Source organism: Cervus elaphus, chromosome 24 (assembly GCF_910594005.1).
Source record: "Cervus elaphus chromosome 24, mCerEla1.1, whole genome shotgun sequence".
Classification (NCBI taxonomy): Eukaryota; Metazoa; Chordata; class Mammalia; order Artiodactyla; family Cervidae; genus Cervus; species Cervus elaphus.
In genome coordinates this window covers 56,903,630-56,930,434 of record NC_057838.1, presented here as the reverse complement: position 1 = coordinate 56,930,434, position 26,805 = coordinate 56,903,630, and the positions used below count along the sequence as shown (strand labels likewise).

Below are 26,805 nucleotides of genomic sequence, written 5' to 3'. Positions count from 1 at the left end.
TGTGAGGAAAGTTTTACTGAAACACAGACATGGTCATTTGTTTATGTGTTGTGTGTGGAAGTCTTTGTCTTGTACTGGCTGAGTTGAGTAGTTTCAACAGAGACAGTATAGCCCGTAAAACCTAAAATATTTACTAGCCCTCGACTTCCACAGAAAGTTTATTGACTCTTCTTGAAGAGCAGCTAGCAATGGAAGACAGACATATCAGAGATCAATCAGGAATAGTAAGAAGAAACAACAACAGTTCCAGCCCCCTTTTATCCTGCCAAGCATAGTGCCAATTTGATCCTTGCCCCAGTTCTGAAAGGTGCATTTGAGCTGACCATTTTGTATGTAAGGATGCTGAGGCTTGTAGGAGGTTAAATACTTTCCCTGGAGTCACATGTCATGATTGATGAAGCCAGAATTCTAACCCAGTTCTGTTTAGATCTAAAGATGACAATTTTAAGTATGAATCATTAGCTATCACACTACATTCCTCCTTTTCAGTTTAATCCAATTCCTATGGTAAATCCTAAAGGCAATACAGAGAGTATTTTAAATTTAAAAAAGATTATGAGGAAGAAGAAAATCCATTTAGTTCAGAAAGGTCCAGATCAGGATATATGTCCCAAGATAGGCAGCAGAAAAGGAGATGTGCAACCTAAAATGGGTGAAATGAAAGTGCCAGTGATGATGGAGGGATGTTGTTCTCAGTTCAAACTGGGCCCGTCAGTGTCTGTCTATGCAGATGGTCTGCCCGAATAGCTTGCCTTTCATCAGATCACACAATATCTGAAACACCGCCATTAGCCCTCAGCTGAAAGAAGAACTATCTCACCAAAGGATGGTGCTAAGCCAGCAGGATGCCTCCGAGGACCTAGGTCACAGGGCCCCAGGGCTGAGTCCTCGGCCTGCTTCTGTGCTCTGATAGGTGTGAGGCCTGACTTCACGCTTGAAGAAAAGAGAAGTGCGTGACAGATGTGGAGATGGCGGACAAGTGCTGAGGCCCCGGGGTTTAGAGCATGTGTTTAGCCTGGGAACATCATACCACAGGAGAACACATATGGAAAGAGTGGGGTGTGTCTGAAGACTTAATGTAAGTCTGATGTGAGCCCAAGTGTGGAGACGGCCACTGGAAATGCTAATTTGGTCTTTGGCTTCACATTAGTTGGAAGTATGATATCCAGATCATGGGAGGTGACAGTTCCATTTAACCGACCCCAGGAAGAACACACCAGGATCTGAGAAGGTGGAAATAAAGGATATGAAAGGTCTGGAGATCAACAGCTGATCCAAAAATTTTGAGAACCTACCATATACAGGGCATAATGGTCTTTGTTGGATATGCAAATGATTTTACTTTTGAGCAGGGCATACGGACACTAAATCAATGATTACACAAACATGGAATGAGGAAGCATGGCTGTGCCATGAGGGGAAAGGACACAGTGATGATGTAGATTATAAGATTCTTAGGTTAGACTGGGTCTCTGAAGTGGCCTATGAGAAAGAAACTTGAAACTCAGACCTGACAGGTCATGGGAAGCAGCCTTTCAACTGAGATGAAGAGCAATCAAGGCAGAGGGAACAGGAAGGGTGGAAGCCTGGGGTAAAGAGGAGGAGAAGGCCGCAGGGCACTGAGGCCAGTTTAGGGAGTTGGATTTCAATCCAAGTTTAGTGAAGAGACCTTGAAGGATTTTAAGCCAAGACAAGATAGGGTCATTCTGTATCTTTACTTTTTTTCTGGCTTTAAAGGCATTTTATCATACACACATATATACATATTTTATTATATATACACATATTTTGTTATATATGTTTTAAGTTTTCATTGGAGTATAGTTGCTTCTCAATGTTATGTTAGTTTCTACTGTATAGCAAAGTGAATCAGCTCTATGTCTACATATATTCCCTCTTTTTTTGGATTTCCTTCCCATTTAGGCCACCACAGAGACTGTTATACAGAGTGAAGTAAATCGGCAAGAGAAAAACAAATATTATATATTAGTACATATATGTGAAAACTGAAAGAATTTGTGTACACAGTCTTATTTACAAAGCAGGAATGGAGACACAGATGTAGCGAACAAGCATCTGTATCTTTGCTTTGGCTGCTGTGGGGTTAGAGGAAGAACCAGATCAGAAGGGGAAAGGCCAGCTCTAAGGCTACTGCACCAGTCCAGCCTAAAGGGGATGGCAGTAGAGCCATGGATGCATGTCTGGAAGCCCTGGGAATTGAATCCTGGAGAAACAAGTCTTTGTAGGGAATGTAGAACTGGTCTTCCTATCTCCAGACAGCAAAGATGTGGAAGAGGGACTGGTGTCCCTCAGTCCTGCCAAAGAAAGCATCAGTAACAATGGCAGAAAGCCAGCGAGGAGGAGGTTTTCACTCAGCCTTCAGAACCTGCAAGCAAGAGTCACCTGGATGCTGCTTTCTAAAGCATACTGTAAAGTGGGACTTCTGAAGTCTTGTTCTGTGACCTTTTAGACCCAAGAAATGCTCCAGCAGAAAAAAATTCCATACCTAATTGAACGAGACATGCCGTACACTCTGTGTCCTTGGAGAATCACCTCGTACCTAACCGCATTCTTCAGCAGTACTAAGCCCTGCTGCTAAGAAACTGATTTGGGAAAATTTAAACCACTATTTACTAAACTTAACTGCTATGGAACAAAAACTACCTATTAATACTCTGTGAAACCAGTGGTTTCTGGGACACACTTTGGCGAGCACTGCTGTGAAGAGTTTACACAGAAGTTTAAGGGCGAGTACTAAAGTTTTAAGTCTGCAGTCTGATGTTCTGTGTTAGGCTTTACTCTATTCTTCCAGTTCCCTTTTACAAAGGGGGTATTTCTAATGGGACAGGAGTTCCAGTGCTGAGTGGACTATGATGCATGTGAAGAGTACTCTAGACAGATGTGAATTTAAACCTTGACCCTCCCACTTACTAGCTGGGTGATCTTGAGTCATCTCTAACCTCTGTGATGTCAGTTTCCTCATTTGTAAAACGGGAAAAATGTTAGTGCCAACCACAAAAGTTGCTGAAAGGACTAAATGAAGTACATAAAGGGTAGTAAGTATTCCATAAATGGAAGCATAGGGTCAGTCAGGAACAGCCCTGGGGTTTACCCAATGAAGCAGGCCAGTGGTTCTCAGACTTCAGTGGCATCAACATCATCACATAATCTGGAGCACTTCTCACCACACAGTTGTGGGACCCCAAGCAAGAGTATCTGATTCACTAAGTCGGAGGCCCCCTATTTTGTATTTCTAACAAACTCCCAAATGATGTCGGTACTGCTGGTCCAGGGACCACACTTTGAGAACCATTGAACTAGGTTGGTGTTCAGAGTCTCCCCTCTAGTTTTTCTTCTGTTCTGGCAGACGGGATCAGGCTTAATTTGCAGATTGTTAATGTGTTTGTGCTCAGTCATGTCCAACTCTTTGCAGCCTCATGGACTGTAGCCCACCAGGCTCCTCTGTCCATGGACTTTCCCAGGCAAGAATACTAGAGTGGGTTGTCATTTCGTCTTTCCGGGGATCTTCCCGACCCAGGGACTGAACCCACATCTTTTATGTCTGCTGCATTGGCAGGCTGATTCTTTACCACTAGTGCCACCTGGGAAGCCCATTAGGTTGTTAATGAGACAAGTCCAGAATTATCTTCTTCTTACACAGTTTTATTCTTGGGGCCAAAACTTGGCTCTGAAAGGGAGTCCCCTGTCAACTCCACAGGTGCATTTAGAGTTGGGGTGAGGGGGATGGGAGACACAGGAAGTGCAGACACACTTCAGGAGGGGAGAGGATCACACTAGCTCACACATCTTGAGGGGACTTTGGAGTAGATGCTCAGATTCAAAGACTGCCTCCAGGGCTTGGCTTGGCTCCTGGAGAAGCAATTAATCTTTGGTTCCATTTTCAACCATTTTTCTCCCAGTTCAGAGCCCCTCTGGGGGATTCTCCTTCTCGCTGGAAGCTCCTAAAAAGACAAGTCCATTTTTCTGGCTTGTCTCCATTGTTCTCAGGCATGTTTATATTGGTTAAAAAATATGCCCATATATTATCCTAGATTCAAAGTGTTTTTGCAAGTTCTGACACTTTTCCTTGTACCATGTTAAAGACATGGGCAGAGTAAGAGATGAGCTCAGTAGAAACAGTATTTATGGATTATTATATTTATAAACACCTGACATTTATATAAACAAGGGAACTGGGATTCTTAACAAGGTAACCTCTCCAGTTTGGCATTCAAATGGAAAACATGCTTTTTGTATTTTTCCTGTGCATAGAGAATCTCATTGAAAGTACTTGGCACCCAGACAGTATTTTTATAAACAGCGGTTTTAGTCTCTGGTGAGTTCTACATTAGATACAACACATGTGATATTGCTATTGTTAATAATTCTCCCTGGTTTATTTTCATTTAAGGAGTGATGAATGTCATCTCTATGATGATAAGTCCCCTTGAAGGACTTTGTCATGCTAGTGGTGATGCTGAACCGAGAAGGGTGCATGAGGAGATGGAGCTTCATGAAGGTCACTGTCTTATCCAAGGTCACAGAACTCATAAGTGGCACAACCCTAACTGAACCAGAGTTTGCCTTAGTCTACAGTATCTTCCACCCAGATTACAATCAAAATATTTTGTAAAATTGTAAGTTCCCATTTGTCTTGTTTTTATTTCCTGACCGTAAACAGGAAAAAACCTTCAATAATTAAAAACTTTTTTTTCAGTATATATATATATATAGAGAGAGAGGGTGAGAGTTAAATGGTAGAAAGATACATATATTAAGCCTCAGACCCTGATCTCAAATGTGGCCATCACCATCTACCTAGATGGTGTGTATAACTTGGGCAAGTTGTTTAGACTTGCCATCTCAGTTTCCTTATCTGTGAAATGGCTGGTGGTTGTGGTAGATCATGATGAGAGAAAATACCTTCCTTCGGGACCTCTGGAAGTGATTAAATGAGATGCTCTTTGTGATGTGCCTGGCACACAGTGGAAACTCACTTCGCTTTGCTATCCATTTTGTTTCTCATTATTCCTCACCGTCTTCCCCTGTGCTCCTAAGTGAAGGCTGGGCTTTTCATCAATGGTTTGCTCCATTCTTTAGGAATGACTTCTTTTCCAAGCTCTGAGGCTCCCAGGAGATACACAATCCTGTAGCCAAGCACATTCACCAAGACTCATCCATGTGAGTCATGGATTTTCTCTCTAGGACCTGTGCATGGTGAGTTCATTTCAACATCTTCTTAATCCCGTGTCACTAACAACAGTAGAATCAATAAAACCCACGTGTGATGGGAGACCACAGATCTATTTACCTGTTTGAATCAGGCAAGCGTCTACCCTGTTGGCTCTGTCATTAAACTTCTGGGAAAATGCTTTCCACACCTGGAAATATGAACTGGAAATCTCATCATGAGAGATTTTTCCCGATAATTCCCAAGCTTCACTACATGGTGATTCTCAGGAAATTTTGAACTTGCTTTGTTTTGTTCTGGACTAGAGTCAAAAGCATCACTTAAATGAAAAATCATTTTCAGAAGGGCTAAAAATGTGGGGCCATTCATTTTGATTGCCACTGGATACTTTTCATTCTGATCAGCCTCTTCATCCCTAGCATTAAGAAAAAAAAAATCAATGTCAAATTGACTAGAGGCCAAGTTGATTGACTGTCGGGGGGGGGGGGGGGGTATGAAATAAGAGATTAGAATCACTGAGAGCTTGAAAAGAGTATAAAAGCTGAAGGAAAAAAAAATGGCCTTGTCTATTTTTTTTTTTTTTTTGTCCAAACCGAATACATTTTCCAGGCCCACAAGTTTAATTAAAGTCAAAGGAGCATCTCAAAGGCAACAGGAAAAAATAAAGCAGACAAGACATTGAGGTGGCAGGGATAAGAAGCTGTGTAGAATGTTACAGAAAACCAAAACCAAAACCTAGGAAAAGAAAGGGAAGATGATAGGAGAGGAGGGGTGGGGGTGGGGAGGGGAGGGGCAGAGGAGAGAAGGGCAGAGAAAGGAGGGAAATATGAATTTGCTAAGTCGACCACACGAAGTGAACTTGATTTACATCAGCAATCTTCAGACCTCTCTTTTAGGCACTGGTACTTTGCTTAGTTTCTAGATGGTCACAGAAGCGAAATTATCTGTCTCATCTAAGGACACCCACTAACAAATGGCAGAGTCAAGACCAAACAGTTCTGATTCCACAGCCCATGTTCTTTCTGATCTAACCCACTACCTTGGCTTGCCATTTATGCATTTCAATTTTTGGTGGTGGAGAAAGGGGTTAAAAATAGCTTTATTTCCATTTCTCCCTCTAAGGGCAAATTTAGGTTCACTCGAGCAAAGTCAGTACATCTGTTGGTGCAGTAATAATAACAGGGCTCCTACCTTGTGCCAGGTCTGGGCCACATGCCTTGGAGGAGTTACTTCATCTTCACAGCTCCACGGTGTAGGTACCTTCGTTTGGGATCTCCTTTTACATGTGAGGACGCTGAGGCCCCCCGTGTTACATATACATGCTCCAGGCTACAAAGTTATTAGAAAGGGAGCTAGGCTCGGAAGCCAGAGGTGTGACTTAGCCTGCCTGCCTCAATCGTGGTCCCATCCAGGCAGTTCTTACTGAGAAGTCATTAGGAGAATGCTCTGAGAGTTTCTGACAGCAATTTTGTTAAGAGATATTCATTTGTTAATTGTTTTAACTCGCTTTTTGTTTTCTCCTTTTATTTACTCTTGTCCTCAACTGTCATATCTGTGAGACCATGGTTTTAATGTGCTAGTTTCAGATTTTTTAATATATAAGAAACTAAACACACATTAAAATAAATGAAAAAAATGATACAATAAAAAAAATTCATCTGTGTGCCACCTACCATTAACTTTTATGCTCTGCCAGTGGTAAGAATATAGTCCTCCATCACTTCTCAGAAATATTGATTGTTAATGAGGCAGAAAGAGATTGGACCATATCCAGCACCTTTGAGTGGGGAAGAAAGAGGCAGGACTGTGACCCAGACTCTAGGATTCCACTCCAGACCTTTCCTTCCACACCACCAGCCTCCATCCTGCACCTCATCTATGTTGCCTGGAAGTCCAGGGGTGCAACAGGGTGCTTCGGAAAGCTTGAAGGTACAGCCGATCCTGTCATTATTTAAAATGTTGGTATTTTTGTTCATCATGGATACTTTAGGCATTAGTCTTGATTCTTTAACAAATATTACATTAAAATGGTGTGTGTTTTGATTAATAAATTTATTTAAATGTTTTAATACATAAATATGCAATGCAGGAGACCTGGGTTCAATTCCAGGGTTGGGACGTTCCTCTGGAGAAGGAAATGGCAACCCACTCCAGTATTCTTGCCTGGAGAATCCCGTGGATGGAGAAGCCTTGGCAGGGATCACAAGAGTTGGACATGGCTTAGCGCTGTCTTTTTTTTTTTTTTTTTTTTTAATGTTGTCTTTATACCAACATAGTCAAAAACATATTTTTAAATATTTTTTTAACAGAGAAAGAGGCCCACAAATGTCACAACATGGCCCTTATGAAGCTGATTACTTCCTACCTCCAACACATCCCCGCTTCTCCCTCAGGACCTGGGACTCTGAGAGACCCAAACTGTACTTAACAGTGTGCCCGACAGCATTTTATAGCCACTTGGCCTTTCAACTGCAAAACATAAATGAGTTTTAAAACCTTTATCTCAGTGCATTCTGTTTCTGAGAAACTCCATTATATATAATTTTATATTTCTGGTGACTTACTGATGCTTATAACCCCTCTTGAAATCTCCTCAGCTTTTCTTTCTGGGACACTTGAGTCTCCAACCTTCTATCCGTGATAAATCATCCAGCATAATCAAACTATCTAGCCTAAGTATTTTTGGTTACTGCTTTATTTTTTTTTTAAGGGGAGCAGGGCTTCCACCAAACCAGATGTGACTGTCTCTAGTTTCATTCCTTAATGTACAAGTTGCAGGTTCCTTATAGATCCTCGGGGGTAAATCACAAACAAGAATTAACACATCACCAACCCAACTTCCTCTTCTCAGCATGTCTGTTTCAGGTTAAAGTGAACGACAGACTCAAATATCAAAGGCATATTGCCCCTAAATTAGCCAATCAGCTCCAAATACAGCTGGAAATAAGAGCAGGGGATAATGTTTTTCAATCAGTGGACAACCCTTTGAAAGTTTAATTATAAATGCTAACCGTTTATTTCAAGCTAAATGAAATTTGCCACTTCTATGTAGGCAATGAACAGTGTATGTCACCCCAGTCCAATCTCTGTCTCTTACTGCCTACAACAGGGGGAGTAAAAATTATATAGATCCCCATTCGCTAACTTCTGTTATTGCATTTTCTTTTAAGGGAATGAAAATGCTTGCTACACAATTGTTGGAAGAAATCAATTTTCTGAGCAGCTCTTGTACAAAGAAATTGGTCTGGGTTAAACTGACAAGGCAGATTAGAATCAGTGTCCTTGAAATTGGCAATCACATTATCCATCAATGAGGATGGTTTTCCAGGTCAGGGGAAGAAAGGAATGGTCAGTTTGAGATGGGTCTCGGGTGTCAGATCTGGAGAGGAGTGAGGTTGTTATCTGTTCCTATCAGGGAAACGGTGATCTCCATTTCATGTGTTCACACTCTGGAAATAATTGCAATGAATCATTTTCAAGGCAAGCCTGCAGAAGCTTCTGCATGGGTGCAGTGAAGTCTTCCTCACCCACATGGCCGCCCCCTGCCCCACCAGCCCCAGCTCACATGTCACTTCTCCTTGGGAAGGAAGATACAGTGGACAGGTATAGATTTGTCTGCCCAAACCATCACCATCCTTAGGAAACTCTTCCTCCCCCACTTCATACAAGAGCTCCTCTCCTTAGCCTTAGCCTCTTAGCCATCACATGCGATGTGATGACTGGCCAGCTTGAGTCAAGAGCCATCCCTTGGGTGAACATCTAAGTGAGATTCAAAGTGTGATATGCCCATTGATTTGCAGGATTCCTATGTTCCTTGGAATCAAGCCCAGAAATGGAAATCTGGTGTAGAACTAGTGAGGCAGTGAAGTCCAGCCTTTGAAAATGGAGAGACCTGCCATGTAAGTAGCTGAGTGACTTCATGCAAACTGCTTAAACACTCTAAGCCTCCCTCCATAGTTCTATTTTTAGAATGGGGACAATATCTGTCCTGTAAGATTTTATTAGGATTACAGTTACTGCTTGCAAAGTTCTGAAAATACTGTGGCTACTAGAAAAATAGTAACCGTACGTAGTCTTACACCAGATTATCAAACCTCATCAGCCAGTGATGATAAAGTGGGGTCATAATTTTGTTTAATTCCCAAATGCCCATGATCCTGACTGCAAGTAGTGTAGCACCTGGGTGCCAGTTCTGCCCCTCCAGAATCCCTGAAGTACATCCAAGTTTCCCCAGTTGCTGTCCCTTGTATTCACAAAATGGTCCGGCTGAGACCATCCCTAGGAGGGAGCCTCTGTCTGGTAGTGTCCACCGTGTTTTCCTGCCCTTTGTTGTCACTGCACAGTATGCTCCTTATTAAGTCACCAGAGCCCAAGCCAGAGGTGCTGTCCCTGATGTCCCCTTGTCATTGCTCCTGAGGTGACCCCGTGGGGCTGGGTTCTGGAGGTGGTGAGGAGAAACGACTCTCCTCAGCTACCTGGGCCTCCAGTTCATTCTTTATTTCCTGAAACAATTCAGCAAATTTCAAAGAATCAGCAGCACTCAGAAATGATTCCATCTCCATTAATCCACACCCTCCAGAAAATACAATCTGTCAAATATGAATTAATAGTTTCAGCAATAGAGATAGAAACCTTTTGGGAACTGATGGCTGCTTTTCTCCACACCTAGCAATACCCTTCACTCCATCCTAACAATTTCAGAGATTCTAGGGCTCAGTCTCATCCAGGTCACATGTGGAATCTGAGTTAACTCTTTATTCATCAAAACAAACCCATAGTATAGACCCCACCCACAGCCAATGACCACATGCTTAGAGGACAGAGGACAGATAACATGGGTTTGTAGAGATCAAGGAGCTCCAAGAAAGGATGTGAATAAGATTTTCTGAAGAGTACATAAATCAATTTTTCTCCCTCTCACTTTCTTACATATGCTCTATGATATTTAAGGTTTTCTAATAGTAAATACATTACGTTGATAACAAGGTCAAGGTACAGCATTATTATAAGTTGTATTTCAATTTGACTTTATAAGAATATATAGATATTGGATCAATAAATAATTTTTGTGTATTGAATTATTATCCATATACTATGTCATTGTTCAGTCACCCAGTCATGTCTGACTCTTTGCAACCCCATGGACTGCAGCACGCCAGGCCTCCCTGTCTATATACTATATATTAGTATAATATACACTAATGTATATAAAATTATACATACTAGTATGTTACATATATATTCCTTTTTGTAATTAAATATAAAACTTTAGACAAATTTAAGTAATTAAGTCTCTATTAATGGAGTGAAGACAAAGATAGGTGCTTTAGGGAATCAATTCAATTTTTGTAAACAAAACACTGATTATAAATAGTAACATATGAATTTATCAGGACTTTTATATTGATCTTCCTTCAAAGTTAACTTTTACTTGCATATACCCAAAATGTCATGCTGTGGTTGAGAAAATCTGCCCACCAGATCTCATAGCCAATTGTTTTCATGCCAGAGGTGCTATGTGATCATATGTGTAAAGGCAGGAAACTGAGGGATTCCAGTGACCCATAAATGGTCCGTTGCCTAGGAGCAAGATTTCAGTAAAAACCCTGCTTGAAATGAACCTCACACTTAAAACATAATGAGTTTGAAACCATCAAAAAGTGGTATGAGAAAAAAAAAAAAAGTGGTATGAGGTTCATGACTCTATCATAGGGCTAACTTCAGGAGACAGGCAGACCATAGGAATGCAAGGAAGATTCAACTCATTTTTTGCAGCCAGCTTTTTTTTTTTTTTTTTGGTCACAAATGGTTATTCTGTATAAGTGTTCCTGAAAGTTCTCTTTTCTAATGGTGGGTCTTAGCAATATTTCACCATACCACAATTTTTAATGGATCATTACATTGCATTTTATCTTAAGGTTACTTGTCTGTCGTTTCTGTAGTTGAGTAAACTAGTATTTCTTCTCTGTTTCTTGTATTTCATCGTCATTGAAGATAGTATGACTCCTTTACCCTTTCAAATTTATGAAATTAGATTGTGTCTCTCTCCTTAATTATCTTAAATTAAATGGGTAAGACAGTCATTATGGATGGGTGGTCTCTTCCAGACTGCCCTCCAGTGTAAAATGACTAAGGAAATAAAGCTCTGAGAGCTGAATCATGACATCTAACTAGGCCTGCTGAGCAGGGGAGTGTGAAAGTGCCTGGGTAACTCTTTCCTAAAAAGCGTAGTGGGGGAAATATAGCATATCTGGGTAAAACCAGATGTCTTAACCAACCAGTTCAGTTCAGGTAAATTATTTAGTAAAACAAAGCCAAATATGGTAGCACTATTTTTAGTTTTTTAAGGAGCCTCCATATTGTTCTTCCTAGTGGCTGTACCAGTTTACATTCCCACCAGCAGTGGAGCAGGTTCCTTTTTCTCTAAATCTTCTCCAACATTTATTATTTGTACACTTTTTGACATTGGCCATTCTGACTGGTGTGAGGTGATACCTCATTGTAGCTTTAATTTGCATTTCTTTTAATAATTAGTGATGTTGAACATCTTTTCATGTGCTCTTTGGCCATCTTAAATCTCTGGAGAAATGTCTATCTAGATCATGTGCCCATTTTTTTTTTTATTGTTTTCTTGATATTGAGCTGTATGAGCTGTTTATGTATTTTGGAGATTAATCCCTTGTCAGTCTCATGTGTTAGAAATATTTTCTTCCATTTTATATATTGTCTTTTTGTTCTGCTTATGAATTCCTTTACTGAGCAAAGGCTTTTAAGTTTAATTAGGACCCATTTTTTTAATGGTCCTAATGACAACAAACTCTGTAGAAAGTGGGCATAGAAGGAATCTACCTCAACATAATTAAGGCCATATACAACAAAGCCACAACTAAAAGCTGAAAGTGTTTTCTCTTTCCTGATCTTAGGAACAAGACAAGAATGTCCACTCTCACCCCTTTTTTTCAACATCATTTTGAAAGTCCTAGGCACAGCAGTTAGAGAAGAAAAAGAAAGAAAAGAAATCCAAATTGGAAAATAAGTAAAACCATCATGGTTTGTAGATGACCTGATACTATGTATAGAAAATCCTAAAGATTTCACCAAAAAACTACTAGAGCTCATCTATGAATTCAGTAACATTGTCAGATACACAATGAATAACCAGATACCTGTTGTTTTCTATCTGCTAACAATGAAAGTTCAAAAAGAGAAATGAAGAAAGCAACCCCATTTACTATTGCATCAAAAAGAGTAAAATATCTAGGAATAAACTTACCTAAGGAAGCAAAAGACCTGTATTCCAAAAACTTAGAAGACACTGATGAAAGAAATCAAAGATGACACAGACAAATGGAAAGACATACCATGTTCTTCAGTTGGAAGAATCAGTATTATGAAAATCACTATACTACCCAAGGCAATCTACAGAGTCAGTGCAATTCCTATCAAATTACCAATGACATTTTTCACAAAACTAGAACAAAGACCTTAACATTTGTATGGAAACACAAAAGACCCTTAGCCAAAGCAATCTTGAGAAAGAAAAGCAGAGCTGAGGAACTAGGCCCCCTGACTTCAGACTATACTACAAAACTACAGTAAGCCAAACAGTGCAGTATTGGCACAAAAAACAAACATATAGATCAATGGAATAGGATAGCAAGCCCCAAAATAAATCCACACACGTATGGTCAATTAATCTATAACAAAGGAGGCAAGAACATGCAATGAAGAAAAGACATTCTCTCCAAAAAGTGATTTTGGGAAAACTGAGCAGATGCCTCTAAAAGAGTGAAAATTAGAACATTCTCTAACACCATACACCAAAGCAAAATGAAAAAAAAAAAAAAAAAAGCAAAATGGATTAGAAACCCAAATGTAAGACCAGATACTATAAAACTCCTAGAGGAAAACAGGCAGAACACTCTTTGACACAAAATCACAGCAGTATCTTTTGGACTTATCTCCTGGTGTAATGGAAACAACATAAGGTTTTTTTAATCATAAAGAAGAGAGAGAGAGATTGCATTTATATAGATAGAGATATATTGCTGTCATCATTGTTCAGTCCCTAAGTCATGTCTGACTCTTTGCAACCTCATGGGCTGTAAGATGCCAGGCTTCTCTGTCCTCCATTATCCCTGGGGTTTGCTCAAATTCCTGTCCATTTAGTTGGTGATGCTATCTAACTATCTCATCTCTACTACTCCCTTCTCCTTTTGCTTTCAGTCTTTCCCGGGATCAGGGTCTTTTCCAGTGACCAGGCTCTTGACATCAGGTGGCCAAAGTGTTGGAGGAGCAGCTTCAGGATCTGATCTTCCAATGAATATTCAGGGTTCATTTCCTTTAGGCTTGGCTGGTTTGATCTCCTTGCAGTCCAAGGGACTCTCAAGAGTCTTCTCCAGCACCACAATTTATATGTCCAGCAGCAAAATGTAATCATGCAAAGTACATAAGGCAAAAGATGACAGAAATGAGACAGGTAAAAAGTTTTTGGAGATTTAAAAATCACTGCTCACAGAAACTGATGTGTTGAATTCAATAAGAATGGACTAGAATAAAAATAAATAAATTAATTAAAAATATTTAAAATATACTAGAATATAGAAGATAGTAATAAAATAATTGATATGCGTATAAATTTATATTAAAGTTTGAACCCCAATGTAGACTGCATACTTTTTAAAGAATAGATTGTTCATTAAAAGAAATCACATACTAGAGACAAAAAGAAAATGCCAATATATTTCTAATTCTTATTATCAGACAATGTTCTCTAACTTCAATGTAATAAAATTTAAAATAAGTAAAACTGAGTTAGCTAAAAATATAAATCAATATATTTATAAACTAAGAAAAATTAAGACAAAAAATTTACTGTCAGGTAGAACTTGGGGGAAACAAGAAAACAAAAGGGAGTAATTCTATAGTAAATAAAATGAAAGTAGTGCATTTGCTGGATGTTGCTAACACAGTTCCTAGAGTGCAAGTTCTAGCTCTGAATACCTTCTGAAAATAAAGAAGATTGAAAAATAAATAAGCTAAATGATCATCTAAAGATGGGAGGAAAAGGACAACAGAGCTGTCTCAAAGAAACAAGTAAGATGGCAATATAAAGATAAATGACAGCTGCAGAAGGTTTTACAGATGAGGTAAGGAATACACAATTCCTAACTTATACACATTATCTTAGAAATTTGAAAATGGGGGCAGTCTGGGCAGCTTATTTCATAAGGTGAGTATAATTTTAATAGCTAAACCAGATGAAAAGAGTTCAAGAGCAAAAAAAAAAAAAACACTATAATTCAGTTTAACGTCTGAACTTAATTTTGAAAATCTTAAATAAAATATTACCTATTTATTTCCAAACTATATTAAAATGATTCAAGGATAGCCTAACATAAGAAAAACTAGCTATATAATTCACTTTAAAAAACAGAATAAAAGACTGCAGGGTCACAATAGAAATAGAGAAAGCAGATGATAAAGATCAACATCCACTTCTGAAAAAAAAAACAACAGAAAACTAGAAATGATGTGATAAAGTTTATCATCCAAAAATCCATTAAAAGCATCATTTTAATAAAGAAATTTTATAAGCACTTTTTAAGGTCAGGAACAAGATAAAACTTACCTCTGTAACAGCTGCTATTCCAAGTATTTGGAAAAGCAATAAGATAAAAAAATAAGTAACAAAAATATTGAATTGGAAAGGACAAGACAAAATATACTTTACATAGAACTAGAAGGAAACCTTTAGAATTTGTGAGAGAGTTCAGCAAGCTTTCCAGAAACAAGATTCAGTTATAAAAACCCTTAGTAGGCACCTACTACAGCAAATTCCTATTAGAAAAATGCAATAAGAAAATTTACAATGGCAATTAAAACTGTGAGTTATCTATAACTAATATAATAAAGATTGCACAGGCTCTTTCTGGAAAGATTTTAAATTTTATTCTAGGATGGTAACAATGACCTGTATATTCTGCCTAAGGTTTGGGTCAAGTAAACATTGAAATGGTATCAGTCAATATACACTGAATTAGTTTGAAAATAAATGAAATTTCAATAAAAAATTCAAGCATTTAAAAAAAAATACTCTCTAAGATATATATGGATGAGTAAAGTTTCTTGAATGACAAAGAATATTTTCAAATAGAAAGGTAGGAAGATTCTTCTTGCCATATATTAAGACATATTAAAAAGCAATAGTAATTAAGACAGTATGGCAATAAAATAGGAGCAGAACAGTAGACCAAGGGAGGAGATTAGAGCATCCCGTGGACTCCTGATGCCCCTGGGACAGAGGGCACCATGTTACAGAGAAGCATTACAAAACACTAGGAGAAAAGACTGAGTATTCAGTAAAGACCATGGGAAAAGTAGCATCACTCTATGGAAATTTTAATTTAAATAATTTCCTCATACCAAGTAAAATAATCTGTATATGGAGTAAGAACTAAACTGAATGTTAAAAGTGTAGAATTAATGAAGGATATGTAGACAAAATCTTTACAACCTTGAGTTAGGAGAAGCTTCTTAATCCAGATTCCAACATATAAACCCTAAAGAGATAAATCCATGGTCCTGAATGAAGGATTTCCCCTCAAAATTACATCACAGACAGTTATCAGGCAGGTGTCAGACTTACTTTTGACCCTGTGATGTCATCAATTAAACAGTGGCACTGTTAATTGAGCAGTTACTATGTATCAGGCACTGTTCTGAGTACTTTATATACCTTGAATCATTCACTCTTCTTGAGTACTATTGTTAACCCATTTTACAGATGAGGACACTGGGTTAGTAAACTTGTCTAAAGTCAAGTAACTAGTAAAGGGTAGAGCTGGTATTTTAACCCTAATAACCTGGCCAAATCCAGAATCTATTTCCTTAATTGTGGTTACACAGCTTTTCAGGATTTCCCTTGCTGACACCACGGGAAGCAAGTCAGGGAAAAAAAGAGCCGAGGATGTCAGGTACTGCACGCGTGAGGAGAGACCATTGAATGCAACACTCCAGTGACTTTTGCAAGTACTGTTGTGGTGGAGGTGTGCTGACTTGTGGAAAAGTGATCAACCAGCAAGACAGCGCAATCTTGTAAACTACAGCTCTAGAAAGTTTGAAAAGGACTTTCCACTAATCCCAGCCACTTTAGTGTTCTGTGGCTTGCAGTGTAAGAGTATATATGTTTTAAATTCTTTGGATAATGCTGCTGATTATGAAAAACATGACAGATATAAAATTCATGATCCTTACTCTCCAGAACAGACTCTCCACAAATTTAGGGTGTCTGGCAAGTTACAGCCAAAGCCTCTAAACAAATTGGTTTTCAAACCAGCATCTCCAACTAATATTTTCCACAACGCGCAACCCCATTCTTGTTTGCAGTAAAACATTGGAATGAAACCATACTCTGTTTGTTCTCCGGCTCACATTATGAGCTGCTATAAAATGAATTAATATTCATAAATCTTTTTTACTGCACTAATCTCAATGTTTTAAAGTAGTGATTACCACCTGACATGGGGCAGGCCAATGACTAAAGGAATCTTCAGACAGCATAAGCTTAAGCATGTTTGAAGAGTGAAGTGAAGGAAAAGGTTCACATGTCAAATTTGGGCATAAACACGAACATTTTGAGAAGATTTTCCATAAGGACTCCAGATACTTTGGGGTAAAAATGTCCTGGAACATTTTTTCTTTAGAGTATCTGGGAACATGAGCAAGGATGTTGGACATGGGTTATGTAACATGGAGTATACCCTGTGGACAACCTTTTTGAAATTTTCCAGATGAGATACATCATTTGGAAAGCTTAGAAACACCTTCGGTGATCTTCATGTTTTCTGTAATTAAAGTTTCTTCAGGCTCTGACACCTGAGCAGTGGATTAATTTTTGACTGTCCATATCTGAAGCTCCTGAGAAATCCCACAGTTCATAAAGCTGCCTGAGGAGAGGTAGACCTCAGAGCTACCCAACGGGAAACTTGGAACACATTGGAAACCAAGAATGGCACAGCACATACAGCTGAAGAGAAACTGCGAAGAGAAGGAAGCAGGATGGTTTATACTGTTGAGAATACTTACTCTTAGTTTGGGACCTAAGTTTTCAAGAGTAGAGAAGGACTGAGGAGAGACTCGTTCATTCAATAAATAGTTAACTGAATTTCTCCCACACCGGAAAACACCACGTAAGGCCTTGGGGATCTGATGTTGAACAAATGCAGAGTTTTGAATTTGGTAGTCAAGGTGGGCAAGTAATGAGATAAAGGAAAGTATTTAAGTATGAGCTGAGATCAGTGATTTTAAGAAAGTACTAGAGTTTCAAGAGAGCAACAAAAGAGGTTAACTGGGTCTTGAGAATCATGGAGATACTAAAGAATTTGAAAGCATTCACTCGGTGAAGGGAAACAGTACCTGAGCTCTCTGCCAGAGAGACCCGAGAAGGGCTGTTCTCCCCAGCAATGTCAGGGGGAAGGTGGTGGAGGGAGAATTTGGGGAGCAGGAAGAGCAGCAGCCCCCCACCCTTCCCTGAGCACATTCTCCCAAAGAGATGTCTTGTCAATAAGAGTTTTCAAATACCCCATTGCCAGGAGCATTACGATTGTGGAAGGACTCTGAAGGGAGCAGTGAAGAGCAAGTCCAAGCTCCCAACTACAGAGATGGGGCATGTTGCAGGCGTGCTCATCCCTGAGGTCCCACTGTCGGCCGGGCCACACCACACACTTGCTGCTCCGTGGTGGTAGAGCCCAGCTCAACTCTTTTCAGAACTCCAATCTGTAGTTTTACCACGTTGTCTTTCCTAAGCTGCCGACCTACAGAGCTATAAAACTGTCTAACGAAAGTTTTATTTGCCTGTTTCTCATACATTTCAGGTAAAAAGGGCCCCAAACTGGTCTTGTCTTTCAACCCCAAACCTGCTTATCCTCTGGTTTCCCACCCTGGTGAATGTCACTCAGTTACTCAAATGTAAAACATGGTGACCAGGGCATCCTTCTCAATACCTCCTGTCTGCTTCATCTCCTCCTACCAAACCAATCAGTGAATAACTTTCAGGTCTACCCACTTGACAGTCTTCCTCCCACCTCTGCCTGTGTTGAGACCACATCACCTCTTCCCTGAAAGACTGCAGTCACCCTTAACTCCAGCCTGGCCTCCCTCCTACACTTCTTGCCCATTCCCTCTCCCCACCTCCCACCCAGTTTTCAGCAAGGACTTAGAATCTTGAGTGTGTGAAGCTTCAGAGAGAGAGAGAAAGCATGACTGCTTGCATCCTCAGGCATCTCAAGGCAGCCCTCCTCATGCTCTGGGGAACAGGGAAATCCTTGAGCTTCTATTGACATATGGCAGGAGACCCATACAAAAGGCTGCTGCTTCAGAGGACAGGCCGTTACTGTGTGAACTTTAGGGAAGATGAGTTCCAGGAAGAAAAGACCTGAGGGAAACTGGTGCATCACATGCTCTAAAGCCTGGCTTTTCTGTTGTTAATCCAGAAGGTTTTTCTATAAAAAACAGAAGTATAATAACCCTGACACCACCACTGCTAGTATGCTGTGGCTGACATGGTCAGTGTCCACCATATTTCCTTGGATCCTGTTATCATCCCTTCCTTTGATTACTTTTGTGCACAGTGTCCCATGTACATCCCCAACCTGCACTCAAGCCTCTTTGTCAGCGCTACCTTCCACGTTAGTACTTGGCCACATGCACGTAGATGCCGCCTCCCTCAGAGGTATGTCCACATTGTCTCCAGAGCTCCCCGAGGGATCTGGTCAATATTACCCTTGATGCAACTTTGCTTGATGTCTTTGCTTAGCTTCCTTTCCCTCCCTCTCCCACATGCCTATGCTGTTTCCTCCTGATAATCACTTTCCCATGTGACCTGGTCTCAAGTTCTGTTCCTGGAAACCCCGACAGGATGGGAACCCAGCTCTCTGCACCAGGCACAGGCTAAGCACTTTCGATGCATTCTTTCCTCCGGTCCTCAAAATAATGGCTTGAGGTCAGGCCTACCCATAGCTCCAATTTATCAATGGCAAAACACAGAGTCAGGGACATTTGGTTTCTGTCACACAGCCAGTGCCGGGGAGAGGCAAGTCTGGCCCCACCCATGTCCAACCCAACTCTTGACCATTTTGCTATACCATGAAGTCACACCCACTCCCCTCCACCTTCCCCCACACAAAGCAGTGTCTGAGGAAAGGGATTTATTGTGAAGAGTGGTCCTGGGAAACAGGCGGGAGAAGCAGGGAGTGTGACAGGACAGGGGAAAAGCAAACCAGAGGCTGTGTTCCAGCTGCCTGCATGGCGGGGCTTGATCCCATTCAGTCAGACCCCTAGAGCTGTCGTGTGGAACACACCTCAGGATTGTCTGCCTGAAACATGGAAGGGGGAGTGTTTCTTTACCAGCTCTGTCCCCCGCTGGTCAGGGGTTCCCAAACGTTCAAAGTCTGTCCCACGAACATCTGTGTCTCGTCAGGGGATCCCCCCGGGGAGAAGCGCCGCCAAGTACGCCTGGGTTGAGTGGCTGCCACAGCACTGCCTGGGAATGTGAGCAGGGCATGGAGGGCTTCCAGAACACACGTCCTTTTACTGTGTCATGCGGTCCCTGCCTCTCGGTGGGAATCTACGTGTGTTGAGCATACTGTGTGCCCAGCCCAGTGCCAGGCACTTCCTATGCATCAGTTTGTTCACACCCGGCCACACCTGACTGGGCAGGTACTGGTGGTGTTCTCATTTTACGTCTGTGGAAACTGAGGTCCTGAGTGGTGGGATGACTCGCTTCTGGTGTGTGGCACTGCAGGGACAGGGACTCCTTGGCCCTCTCTTCCCAGCTCCTGCTCTTACCATCACTGGGGGCTGCTCCGCAGGGCAACCCGCCTCACAGGCCATGGCAGCCTTCCACAGGCTGGGCAGGCCCCCGCTCTGGGCCTGGTTCTTATTCGGGGAACCCAGCCAGAAATCCAGCCAGGGACCGGATGGCGTCTTATAATTTCTCTGTATCCCCCAAGCTGCCTAGCACTAAATAAATACTTGCTGACTGATTGACTCATACTGGCCTTGCTTCCAAGTTTCCCTGGGCCCCTTCTCTAGGCAGCCGGCCCCCTCTCTGCCCTTTTGGAGTCCCCCATTTCCACCAGCTCCTGAAGCCTGAATTTGAAAGTGTAGGGAGTGTTGTGTTTCCAGAGATACGAGCTGGTGACAGAAGGGGCTTAGCAGTGAGGGTGGGCGGTAGTGGAGCCATGAGAGGAAAAGGTTGGGATGGGATAGGAGGGGTCTTCACACTCCCTGTGCCAGAGGGGCCCCAAAGCAACTTGCAGTCAAGAAAAATGTGCACTGACCGCTCTGAGAGATATTCCTGGGAGACCACAAAATTTAGATAAGGAGATAGGCTCCAGACCAGGCCTCCTGGCTTCAAATCCTGGCTGCAGCTGTCACCTTACTTCTCTGTGCTTCAACAATTTCCACTGAAAACTGCAATGACAGTAATAATAATAATATACCAACAACCACCTTAGGGTTGTTGTTTGGGTTAAAATGAGTTAACACAGTGTCTGGCTAGTGTTAACTGCTCCATGACTATTAACTGTCATGGCTGCTGTTCTTATGTAGCCAGAGGTTAGAACCCTGCAAGCCACCACTGTCCTATTGATGTAGAAAAAAGGCTTAGGGAAGGCAAATGTTGTGCAAAAGTACCGCAAGTTTAAATTCAGATGCAGGTCAGATTAACTCTTAAGTCCAAGTGCTTCTGTTATATCAGCATGTACACATTTCAGTCATTTATCTGTTGGTTATTATTCTAGTGTCTGCGAGAACTATTTATCATTATTGCTCATCATATTTTGAAAATGTCTACCAGGAGAAAGTTTCTTGACAGGGTAAAGAAGGAAGTGAGCAGTGCACAAAGGAGAAGCTTTCATAATTGAATGGAAGGACAGTCTGGCTCAAAGTAGCCTCAGTTAAACTCAGCTCAGATGTCACGTTTTTGTTTTTCTTTTAAAACCTGTTCGTATGTTCCAGTGTCATCCTTTCATAAACCTACAGGACTTAGTACGGTTTTTAAAACCTCATTCATAACAGTAAAATTGTTTAGGTTTGAAGTTCTGTCACCATATAATCTTTGAGGTCTAGTTTTAGCTAAGAGGTGTGTCTTGTCTATGTCAAAAGTAACCTGGTTAAACCAGCTGCCTGGTTCCGTGGAAGTCAGTTGACCCATGACATCTTGGCTACAACAGAGACATGTTATGATGGTGCCTCAAGATTTACTATCATGAGCATTCTGATAATGCTTCTGCCTGTAGTACTGTTACTACCCTATACCTGCTCCTATTCCTAACTTACTCATATTCAAAGAATACCCACTATTTGCTCCTTGTGTTACTCACTTTATCTTCAAAACAGTTCCCTGAAGGAGAGAATTTTATCTTCATTTTACAAATCAGGAAACCAAGGCACAGAAAAGCATAGTAAATTTTCGATGATCACCAGTCAGTGAGGTGAGCAGTCACCTCAAGAAATCTATCTGGACTGTCTGTGCTTTCAGCTACTACCCTCAACTACCACTCATTCAGAGCATGAAAATGGGCCTCCTTATGATCCCCACCAGCAACATGGGGATCATGCTCAGGGAGAGTGTCTTAACCAAGAAAGGACAGGTTATATAAGGGAATAATAACAGATTCAACTCTGTTCCTATCATATACTTGCATCCTTCATGTATTCATACCTGTGTGACATTTGTAAAACTCCAGAAAAATAGAAATTGTCCATGTTGATGATAGTGGAAACTAAACCTTAGCCAAGGTCACATGGTTTGGCCCAAGTTCAGTCACTCAGTCACGTCCGACTCGGCGACCTCATAAACTGCAGCACTCCAGGCTTCCCTGTCCATTGGCCCAAACCACTCAGCTATGCATATGATGTAGCCAGGACTAGGTTTCTTGACCTCCAATTATTTCAGGGCTAGTTTTATTCTACTAGAATTCTTTGAGGCTCCAAAGGAAGCTTATATATTTACATAAGTATACTTATTTATCCCACCTGTTTATAAATATAGGTTTCATTATTATTCAGGTATAATGAATCAAACAGGTCAGGAGACAGCTTCCATTGAAAAGATAGTTTGTTACTTATAGTTCCCAAGAGGAGGGACATCCCACGCCATGCAGGGCCACACGGGGAAGCACTGGAGTCAGTCAGAAGACAGAAGGAGTAAGGAGAAAAAGTGGGCAAGAAACCTGATTGGTGTCCATGGGAAGGAATGGGTGAAGCACAGTAGGGAAGCTCAATGGGTTTGAATAATTCTGGTTTAGCCCTAGGGCCCTGGGACTGTCCCTAGTTGTCTGTACTTGGCCCTGGGGTGATTAGGGCAGGAGGATAGTGTGACAGAAGTGGTTGACGTGTGGGCTTCACATTGGTTGGTTTGCATATAAAGGTGTCCTTTCTTATGAGTTGTTTAAAGTATCTAGGAATTATCTAACCCATGGAGGAGCAGTCTGTTCCAGTGTCAATGAGGCCCCCAGATGTCAGAGAATCAAAATTAACAGGCATGCCTAATACACCACCCTAGAAGAGAGTAGACTTGAGGGTGTCCTTGTAAGGTGAAACTGAGCAAACATAGCACAGTTTGGAGTGGATGGCTGGATGGGTGGATGGACGGATGATCAGATGGACCAATAGATATGTAAGCTTTAGTCTCCTGATGCCCATGACTCTAGTCTAACAGTACAGTTGTTTCAGTTGAAATGTCTCTATTGAAGACCAGGGATAAAGCATAGTCACAAAACAGCATTCATGCAACCCTTGGATAGATATTTCTTTCATTGTTTCAAAATGAAGACCCTGCTAGATAATATGGAGGGAGATTATAGGAGCACGGCTGGTCATCTGAGATCTCACATTAGTTGTTATTCCCCATAACTCTGCCACTGAGACATCAGAGCATGGCTGGTTACAAACAAGAAGTCAGCTTCCTTCCAAAATCAATAAGAGACTTTTGACTGGGCTATCTGCGTCTACTTGGAAAGAAGAATAAGGATGCAAACTTAGAAAACCAAAGCTAGAGAATAAAAATTTCTGAATGGGTGCTTTCATTGGTTTGTTGGCAAGAAACACATTCAAGGAAACCAGGTTGATTCTCAATTCCCTTTTTCATAAATGAAAAATAGCTTCTTCTGATACTTAGACCCGTGGGTCCCAAATGGCCAGGATAATTCATTAGCTCAGATGGAGAAAGCATATTTCTCCTTCAGTGAATTGGACTCATCTCACTATGACCCTGAAGCTCATAAAGACACTGGAAAGAGCTGTGTTTCAAAGCCAGTCTGGCTGAATTCAGAATTTGACTCTCCGCAACTGATGCTTTTCCTTGCAGGACCTTTCTCTGGAAACTCATCCCTGAGACTAGCTATTAATTGGGGAAGGTTTATTTATCTTATAGGTTTGATAATCAATCATCGGATTTCAGCACTTGTTTTGTGGGATTCCATTTCATCACTTGCTACAGTATATATTATTATTCGGTATAGGAGTTTGTTAACGGTGTATTTATTTGAATGACTCTCCCTCTAAATAAAGGGGCCTTATAAAGTTTTTTTTTTAAATAAAGGTTTATTTTTACATCAGCTATTTGCTTTCCTATGCTAAAACCTCAGTTGAAGGCTCTGAGCAGCATACAAACCAAATTCCTGCTTTTCGGGTCGGGATGGGGCTGTTGGAAGGGTGATAAAAGCAGCGGCGCAGGCCCTTCAGCAGATTTGGTTTTTCCAGCCCTGTCATTCACTTTCCCTTTGAGAAGGAAACAAGACGGCTGGTAGAGATTAGGAATGGTAATGTAAAAGTTTCTACCTACTGCATAAAATTCTTTCAAATTAATGCAAGCATTAAATTGTCAATGATTTTTCACATAAAGTAGATATTAAACTGTGCATGCCCGCTGGTGTTGGTATAAATTTTTGTCAACATTTTTGGCATACGAGGTCTGAGCCTGGGGGTCAAGAAATGTTTTTAACCAAATTTTGTTGTTTCAGTTGCTTTTTTTGCACTCGTGTGTTGTAACTCAAACATCGAATCTTTTCCCAAAAATGAAATTTGGCAGGCCATTAGTCCGTAATGTGGTCTAATGCCTGTGGGTATTTTTTAAACTTGTAAATGGCCAAGATATTTAGGTTTTTGAGGTTGAAAAACCGTGCATGCACTCTTAACAACTACTTTTTCAGCTGTACTTAGTATGCATATTTATTGCACATGTGTATTATGTAGCACGCCGATTAGACTGGAGATTAGTTGGGAAAATATACAAACGCCTCTTCACAGGAGGAGAATGTCTCACAGAGCGTGAGTTGATATGTCTCCTCTTTTTACTAGGGAGTAAAAGGTAGCCTGCGGCACACCCGGTCACCAGGGCTCTGTCCTGAAGTGAGGCGACTTCAGCCATTCCCACTCATCCATAGTGCTAGAAGACTGAAGATGGGAACTGTCCCCAGGCCTGCTGACTGACTCCATAGCCAAGTAATGTTCAAAGAAAGAGGGTGAGTGTCTGTCCCTCACGGTTCTAAATCCTGTCTCCAGTCTCATTGCTCTAACGTATACCAGTGCCCCGTGGACACGAGTGCTGGGCTCGTCCCAGCACTGCAGGATCTCCACACAGAATCCAAAGCAAATACTCAGAGCATAAAGCAAACACATTATAGCCTAATCCACTGTCCAGATCATTGAAAACTAACAGTTATTACCTCATTTGAAAGTAATTTTTAACAATTAGCTTAGGAAAGTATTTCATAATTTTTTGCTAGCCTTACACAAACTCCAAATTTTTCATGTAATCAATTAAATCTGGCAGCATAGCATCAGGCACTCATTAGGCTGGGCTGCTTGAAATTCATGTACAATTTCTTCCTTATGCTGATCCGCAGGAGCTTTTAAACTTGCACTGGGATGCTGGCAACATCCCCCAAACATCTCAGACACATTGTCTCTCTGAACCTGAACTTTTTTAATGGTGGTTAAACATGTTGTCTGCTTTAGTTTCCTGTCTATCTTCATCATGAGCTAGCACCTGTTTCCAATAAATTATACACAGAGTTGTATCAGCAACACCTTGGCAACAGCTGCCACCCTTAAAAGCGGAGTGCCCTTGAGGACAATACACCTGTGAACACATAGCGTGTTTATTTAGCTGAAAGCCAAAACTCCAAGTTACATAAAGCAATTATCTAAAGCCTAATGTATGCCCATTATTAACACAAAATAACCCTGTTCTTAAAAACCAATAAAAATCTATTTAAAGGATTTTTCCAAATCCCGCTGAAATTTGTACTCAACTAGAGACCTAGTCTTCGCCTGGGACTTAAAATTCTAATGGTGGGCAAGGGAGAGGTTTGTATGTGAGTTATAATATTCTTAGCTCATGCCTGGAATATGGGGCCTGAGCATGTATGGGTGGTACAGTCAAAGCTTTTGACTGTCGAGAAACGACATGCTTATTAAAAATAATCTTTGTTACAAGTCACTTTAAAAAAAAAGTTTGACTGTGGTCTAGAGGTTGGAAAAAGAAGTGGATTGTTTCAGTTTATATTTAAACATAAGAATAGTTCATCCCAGGATACCTTTCTTTATTTGTACAACCCACCTTTACCTTATAGTTTATTAGCTAATAGCATTACCCTTAGGTAATGGGGTTAGCGATATACTAATGATGTAAATGGAACCAGGATCAGGTAAAGAGCTTCAAACTTCCATCCTGTCACATGAAATACATTAATAAAGAAAATTCTGGCCAATTACAGTGCCTGCTGCACCGAGTTCAGCTTCCAGAGTGTTTGACCTGAGGCCCTTTCAAGAAATGGCACCACGTATTACATATTCTTGAGCTGGATGTAAAAACAGAGAATAGCTATTGTGTCTCCCACCTCGAGGTCTCTTGAAATCTGAGTGATTTTTTTGCTTAGAGTTTGTAATATGTTAATCCCTGTCTGATACTTCCTGTTGACATTTAACTGATGGACTTATAGTCACTTAGGTGCAAACGTGTTTTAGCACTTCTGTTTGGCTGAATGCAAATACTGTTGGAAGTAACTGCTGATGAGTATTACAGCTCCAAGCTTGGTCCCCATAAGTGTCACTGATGGTTCACTTGCAGTACACATGAGTGAGTGCCTGAAGCCTGAGAGTTGGACTTTGGAAGGAAGTTTAAAAACTGCAGGCCTGTGACTTATGACAAAGCCCAAAACACACAGGGTGGTCATGCTTTCCTGATACTGGCCATGTGAGTGACGATGAGTTACACTGCAATAGGTGCGAGAGAGACTTAAGAACGTGGCACGCCATGGCCATAACTGCTTTATTCTCCTTTTTGCAAATTGTGGCTGCTTTCATTTATTGAGCAACTGGTTTTCTGGGGACTTATTCCAGACTGCAAGCTGGTGCACTGAGATGCATTAGACAGGTGATTGTTCCCGCTTGCTGAATTGCAAAGATCTCTTCTGTGTTTGAAACATCTGTGATGTGAGACCAAGGTTCTAACTGTCATTCTGCCACCGCTAGCATAGTTGGGCTGGAGCAAGCCAGTCGGCCCCTGTCAGCCAGTTTCCTCCCTTGTAAAACATGAAAAACAA

General features: G+C 40.9%; 1 long non-coding RNA gene across 1 annotated transcript in view; it reads left to right on the top strand.

The window, feature by feature from the left end:
* The window catches only part of LOC122682653, a 277,721-nt gene that overhangs the window by 25,793 nt on the left and 225,123 nt on the right, over window positions 1-26,805 (top strand). The window contains exon 7 of the long non-coding RNA XR_006337466.1: window positions 24,557-24,720. This is a non-coding gene — a long non-coding RNA (uncharacterized LOC122682653). The remainder of the gene's footprint in view (window positions 1-24,556; window positions 24,721-26,805) is intronic.